Here is a 7,402-nt window from a genome sequence, read left to right as displayed (position 1 = left end):
AAATCGTTTTGTTTTAATTTTTAATTTTTTCAAAACACGTTTAAAGTTAATTGTCCAAAGAGTTTGATTCAGAAACAAAAACATTTTCTGTTCATTATTTATCATAAACTAGTTTAAATCCAGTAAATCCGACTTATTCAAACTACTTTGGTGTTAATTAGCTTAATTATAAAACGAGTTTTTAACTTCACGTTTTGTTTTGTTTTTGTTTTTTTCTCTTCGGTTGTTTTTCTTCATGTGGTGGTTTTTATTGATTTATTTCTGATCACCTATAATCTGGTTTCTGTTCCTCTGAGCAGCAGTTTTCTGATTGAACACAATCATGTGTTTCATGTGAAGACTTCACTGAATCTGATTGATTTTATTTTATTTGACTGAATTCGTCTCCAGAGTGTTTTTCTATCAGCAGTGTTTCGTTTGAACATGTTTGAGGCAGAATGTGGTTTAATCTCACATCCAGCAGCTGAACAGACATACAGCATCTATAGATTCTATATGAGCCTGATTCCAGCTAAACATCTTAATAGTTTAATTAATTAATTTGGCTGATTCATAAATCACATCATCATGACAATAAAAGCTGTTTTAATCTCTGTGATGTCAGAAAAACCTTTAAATTCTGTTTGCTGTTTGAATATTATTTTATATTATGTGTGTTTTTATTTATTTTAAATCATCCGCTGTTGAACTGAACTCTCTTCAGTGGTTCCTCTCAGGCGATGGCGAGATTCGTCGTATTGATCATCGATTAGTGGCAAAAAAAAACACGCTGTGAAAAACACTATGACATTAAAAACCACAAGTAATAATAATAATAATAATAATAATAATAATAATAATAATAATAATAATAATAATAATGAACACAAGTTTTTAATTTAGCAAATTTTTAAATATTAAGTTGTTTAAATTCTATTTTCTTCAGTAGTTTTTGCCTTTTTGCCTGTTTTTGTTCATTCAATGACATGTGTTTGTCTGATTTTCTTTTCATTTTGAATTGCAGTTGTTTTAAATCTTGAGACAAAAACAACAAACTCGATTACAAACAACAAACAACATGGACCTGATGCAGTAATCAGAGTATTTATGTGAACTCACCCTTTAAAAATAATGTTTGAGGGTTAAAACTAAATGAATAAATTAGAACTTTTATGTTGATTTAAGTAACTGCTGGATGATCATGAACCAACCTGAAGCAGGAAACACATCTGGATGATCATTAAAGGACCACATAAACCCTCTGACTGTGTGGTTGAGGAACCTCAGCTGTTTTAAATCTGCTCTGAATGTTTGTTTGTCTGCTTTTGTTTTGCAGCTCGGCGCCGTCAGACCAACCTGCGACGCCTTTAATCCGCCTTCCAGCTGTGAGTAGCTCCTCCTGAAGTTCTTTACGTTTAGTCGGTCCTCCGTCTGAACCGAGTCAACAGTGTGACGCAGAGCTGCACAGTTTAGTTCATGAAGTTCAAAACAAGTAGTTAAAGTTTGACTTTCTGGTCTTTGGCTTGTTTAGAAGCTGCAGAACTTTAATTTCATTTAACTTTAAGATGTTTTTTCTTTTTTGGGGATTAATTGTTGGCTAACTGAAACGAGAACGCACAAAGGTACAGAAAGTTTTCCAATATGTTTGGTAGATTTGAATTAAAACCACTTAAACACATGCAGAAAACTCGAAGCAGCGTTTTACCTCCAATTCCATCAAGTCACCAGTGAATCAGGAGAATTAGAAACACTCATAAATGTCCTTAAATATAAAAATTTAAAACGTATCATTAATAGAAATTCAGATAAGATTGAAAAGGTTTACCTTCTACAGATGAATGTCTTTGACTTGAGATTTCCTTTTGCTTTTTGAAAATATAATTAAATATGAGCTCCTATTGATGCTAACTTTTTATTTTACACATTTCATTTAATGACATTTTGAGTTTTTAACGCACTGCAGCAAGTTTTCCTGTGAAATCACAATAAAATACTGCCGTAATTTATTGTATTTTTACTGTTTTACAAATGGAATTGAGATCCTCCAACTTTTTTAAAACGTTTTAAAGTTCATGTAGCACAAAAACACAAAGTATGAAGAATAAGTTGACTTAAACTCTCATGGATCAGATCACGTTGTAATGTATAAAATGTTATTTAGTAATCGAGGAAAGATGATTTAACTTCATGTAAAAATAAAAAAAGATAAAATAAATTTTAAAATCCTATTAAAAAAAAAAAAAAAGTTTAAAGAAGCTGCAACGGTGCCCAAAATATAAATATAATGGCCCAAAACTGTAAAATAAGTAAACAAATACAGAAATAAATACAGAAATATAATTTTTTTTAAAAAGGTAAATATCTGAAAAGTAACTAAATTTTTATTTTTTTGATTTGTGCACATCTTCAGCCTGTTTTAACATGTAAATTAACCAGTAAATATATTTGTGTGCATAACTTTAATAGATATTATTTGCAATTTACCAAAACAGGGAAACTCTGTAAAAAATAAGTCTAATTTTTCACAATTTTTCAACCCTTAATATCCATAATTTCTCTTTTAAAAATACATGAAGTTTCTTTATAACAATCATATTTTTTGTTGAACTAATTATGTTAAAAATGTAATTTTCAAAGTTGTAAGAGAAGAAATTTCTATTTTATATACATATACACATTATTTGGGTGTTATTTACAGTTTTTGACTGTTTTTCACAGATTTCACAAGTTAGTATCTAATTTAACAAAACAAGCAAAATCTCTTAACGTTTTTTAATCTTTAAAATACTGGATTTTTCTTTAAAATGAATGTTAATATTTGTAAAATTATGATTTTTTTTGCTGATTTAAATACAGTAAAACTAATTCTGCGATATTGCAAAATAGCAAATGACTGTTTATAAAAATACTGTCGTTATATTCAGTTTTTGACTGTTTTTTTAAAAGGTAAATCAGCACTTTTTTATGATTTTACCAGCTGTCGTCTGTAATTTAAGTAAACAGGGAAAATCTGTAAAATATATTTTTTTAGCATTTATTTTTATTAATATTTAGATTTTTTTTTTCAAATTCAAATTGCAGCAAATATCTGCCTATTGTGGTATTTTTAAAAAACGCATATTAAAAGGTAAATTTGCACTTTTTCAATGATTTTACTAGATATTAAATGCAATTTAACAGTACAGAGGAAATCTGTAAAATAACTGTAAAAATTACATTTTTTTCCTGCTTATCTCGGGGCTCCTGTGTGAAGTTCTTCATAATAATCTTAGCTGTCTGATGCCTGTGAATCTTTTTTCTTTGTTTTTTTTCTCCACTAACATCAGATTCTGCAGCTTTTAGCTGTACATTAGAGAAACAAACACTCCTGGTAGGATTAAGCTGCTTGTCTCCAGTAACCTGCAGCCTTTTCTTCTCAGTTTAAAGACCATAAAGGTTGTTGTTTGGCTTCTGAAGGAGGAAGGACTTTGTTTGAAGCATCGACTGAAGCCTGCATCAGAATACACGTGTATTTATGGATTTATTGGACAATGAGACGTCCTTGGCTGCTCGGAGTCGCTCCTATAAGGCTGCTATTGTGCTGCTGCTGCTGCTGCTGCTGCTGCTGCTGCATCCATCCAGCTAACTGTTGCTCCACCCTCTCGCAGGGCTCCAGCAGCCGCCCGTGGCCGCTGCATGGCGGACTGCTGGCGGACTGTCGCCGCGCCGCTTCCGCGTCGCTGTCCGCGGTGCTGAAAAGCTGCACGAGCGGCGAAATGGCGCAGACGGCCGGGCGAGGCTGTGATGAGGCAGAACCAAAAAAACAAAAAAGAGAAAATCTGACTTGACAGAATAAATGACAACAGTGTCGCCTTCTTTTCTATTTTTTTTTTGTGCCTCCACCTCCTGCGTAAAAAGCCGCGTGCGTCCGCTGCAACCTGAATCTGCAAAAAAAAAAAAAAAAANGACGGCCGGGCGAGGCTGTGATGAGGCAGAACCAAAAAAACAAAAAAGAGAAAATCTGACTTGACAGAATAAATGACAACAGTGTCGCCTTCTTTCCTCTGGGCAAGAATGTCCGCTCACTCCAGCAGATTTCTGCGTTTCCATCCTCAGTAAAAAGAGTAAAAAAAAAAAAAAAAAAAAGGGGCGACGTTTGACTTCAAATGCCATATTTAGGAAAAACGCTCGGTGGCTTTGAGTGACTGGGGCGCGGACGAATGGCACGTTTGTGATCCCGAAGAGACGCCCGCGTCCGACGAGCGGCGCCGCGCAGCCAATGGCGGCGCAGGAGCCTCGGTGCGCATCAGCGCTGCATGGAGCGACTCCGGGTATACTTCCGCGTCCGGATGCATGTTCATGTGTAGGTTGAATGGATGAAACGGAGGGAGTGCGGAGAGGTATAGGCGCGCTGTGATACGGCCCTATATAACCGCCGACAGGACTAGCTTCCTTTTAAAGACAACCTCCTCCGTGCGCTGGTTTCCACTCAGTGATGTCGCGTATCGGTGTGGCGCACCTGTGAAGAGCGAGACAGGCAGAAGCCGGCTTTTTTAATTATTTGATTCCTTTCATTTCTTCTGTTCCCTTTTTTTTTTTTTTTTTTTCTTGGTTCCTTTTGTTTCCATGCATTTGCTGAAAGGAAGTCATTTCTGTGTTTTGATTTAATAAATATTTCATTTCCTCATTTTATCTTGTTTGTGTTGGCTTTTTTTTATGTTTCCAAGTTTGAACTAGAGGCAGAGCGGAATCTGGTCCTTTCGCGAGCTATTGGCCAGGTGTTTCATTCAGAGGTTGTTTTTTTTTTTTTTTTCCTTGCCTAAACGGACGTCCCTAACTTTCATTTGTAGAAACGGTAAGATATTTTCTACACATTTTTTGTGTCGCTCCTTCACCTGAAACGTTTCTGGCATTCTCGTAGCCTTTGATTGCATGCACAGGACGCGATGTAGGGGGAAAGTCACCGTGATGCATTCATGTTTCCCCCTCCTCCCCACCACCTCCACCACCACCACCACCACCTCCAACTCTGGATTGCGGTGCATTTTGGCATCACAGAGAGACTTACAATAGCCTGATCTCCGCACATGTGCTCAATTTTTTTTTTCCCTTTCCGGACGCATTGTCGCTCGAGTGTGTAGAAATACAGGCCTGGAAAACGCTGCATCGGTTGTTTTACTGGGAGGAAATGTTGGATTTATGACACTCCGTTTTTGTGTGCAGATTTCCACGCTGGGTGCACGAATGGAGCGCAACTTGTGATGTGGGGATTTGGGGAAAAAAATACATATTTTAATGCAATCCTGTGAGAAAAACTGAGCATTTTTAATGCAAAATAGCTAAAAAGGGGGTTGTAGACTGTAAATATAGGTTAAGTGCAGCCTGCGTGTTGTGCTACTTGGAGTTGCTGGATGAAGTTATGCCATCAGAGGCTGATTTATGTGTATTATGTGTAAAGTGCACACCAGATCTCCTGTTTTCCTCTTATTGGCTCCTCGCATGTGTCCTAACAGTGCAGAAATCTAAAATAGATTCTTATTTATTCTAATCAAATCTTTTTTATTGGCAGCTGCTAGCTCAGCTTCAGCATCTTTTTTTATCCTTCTCCTTGTAGTCCACATGTGTGCTAGCTTTCGGCTCCAAAACAGCAGCTGCAGCGAATCAATTAGTTAGCGGCTCATTTCCGGGGTCGGGGCAGGGTCGCCGCTGATTGGCTGACGCTCTGATTAGTTTACTTAGGGTGGCCGCGTTCCCGCCACCGCCCCTTTTGTGCTGCGCAAAGACTGCGACCAAAAGTTTGACGTCCGCACACCTTTACATCAATAAATACCCCGCGACGCCGGTACAACACCTCAAGGTAAGACGCACCGCAAAGTGCGACAAAAAGGGCTAAAATTCAGGTGGAGAATTGAACGCAGGAAAAAAAAAAAAAGCAGCGGCGTTTACGTGGCCGCCGAGCCGCTCGCCGAACCTCATTGGGGAAAAAACGTATTTTGGCGCAGCTTGAAGCTGCCCGCTTTTATGCAACTTTTAACCACTTAAGTTAACCGTTGCTTTCATTTTTAGCAATTCGGTGTCGTAGCTAACACAAGAAAAAAACTGCTTCGTAATGATAATTGGACCTACAATTAGCGCGGCCGCGCTAGCTAAAACTCGGCTAAACCACCGTGAGCTAGCTTAGAGGTTCCGGCGCCGAAAAGACCAAACGCCGAAACAGGAAACGAATTTAGCTCGTTTATTCTTTAAATGGTGTCAAGTTGAACCGATTTCCAACCGTTTAGCCCCCGCTACAGCTAGCTAAGGTGTGGTAACGACTTGTTAATTTAGCACGTTGCGCAGTTTAGCCGCATTAGCGCAGGTGTGTCTGATTAGCCAATTAAACCAAACGGGCTTCTGGCCTCGTCCGCCTAATTAGGAAATGCCTTTTAACGTTCAAAACGGACTTTATTTTTACATTTTAAAACAAACTATGGGTTTAATTAACACCTATATTTCCATGTGCTGCACAAACTAGCCTGTGTACCTTCACATATTGTTATAATTGACCCTAATTATGCCCAATATTGAGGGAAAAAATCCACATTTAGTGCTACAAAGTTGGCAAAAATATTTATTTAGGCTGTCAATTTGTGCAGAGAAAGGGCAGGTTGTTGTTCATTTCTGTGCACGAAATGCTGTCATGTATAGAAAAAAGGCGTGTTTGTACTTTTTTGTGTGGTATGTGGCCTCTAATATTTACTGATATCTGTACTTAAAGATGGTACTGCTGGTTAATTTGCCCCAAAAAAAACAGGACATGTGTGGTTGATGCTGATGGTTTAAATGTGTCAGACAATTCTTAGATCTCTGGTAGTTTCCACATAACAGACCAGACATGCTGGAGCATCTGATTTAGTCGGTATCTTGAATTTCACTTGGTTGCTGGTGATGTAGTGATTGTTTTCTCCAATTAATATCTGTAATGTTGAGGTTGGTATGAAGTGTCCCTGCAGGTCTGATCGCCGGTGTGTCACGCATATCTGCTGCTTTGAGGCGTTTTCTTTTTTTTCCCCATCCTCCCTCTCTGTTCATGCAGCGTCCACGATTCCAGCAACCTCTGTGAAGGACAGGAGATAAGAGCGGTTGTCTTTATGTATTATTGAGCCCACCCCTCCACCCCCACGTTTTGCCTTTCTAAATAAAGGCTGCTGACAGAGTGACTAAAACGCAGGACAGTGAGTGAACTTCCAAAGGCCACACATCGCCGCCGTGCCTCGGTACAGCAGCGATGTGTGCCGCCGCCAGAACTGGGTTAGTGTACAGTGGAGTGGGTGGCTTTAGAAGATAGAGAGAGAGAGGGAGGGGGGGGAAAAAAGCAATTTTGCCCCCTTTGTCCTTCTTAAATGTCCATCCCATCCCCCTTTCTTCTCCTGGTAGCCTCGCCTTGCGCTCCCCCCCTGGTGCA

The 7,402-nt window shown here is 38.5% G+C and overlaps 1 protein-coding gene across 2 annotated transcripts in view; it reads left to right on the top strand.

Moving 5' to 3' along the window:
• Nucleotides 1-4,648: 4,648 nt before the first annotated feature.
• Nucleotides 4,649-7,402, top strand: part of elavl2 (ELAV like neuron-specific RNA binding protein 2) — a 28,327-nt gene continuing 25,573 nt past the window's right edge. For both annotated transcript variants that reach the window (XM_008289965.1, XM_008289964.1), the window contains exon 1: nucleotides 4,649-4,813. The gene's annotated coding sequence lies outside the window, so the exon portion shown is untranslated. The remainder of the gene's footprint in view (nucleotides 4,814-7,402) is intronic.

The sequence above is a fragment of the Stegastes partitus genome, unplaced genomic scaffold (genome assembly GCF_000690725.1).
Source record: "Stegastes partitus isolate 25-593 unplaced genomic scaffold, Stegastes_partitus-1.0.2 Scaffold648, whole genome shotgun sequence".
Lineage (NCBI taxonomy): Eukaryota > Metazoa > Chordata > Actinopteri > Pomacentridae > Stegastes > Stegastes partitus.
The sequence above is the reverse complement of the archived record's forward strand: the minus strand, read 5'-3'. Positions and strand labels throughout refer to the sequence as shown.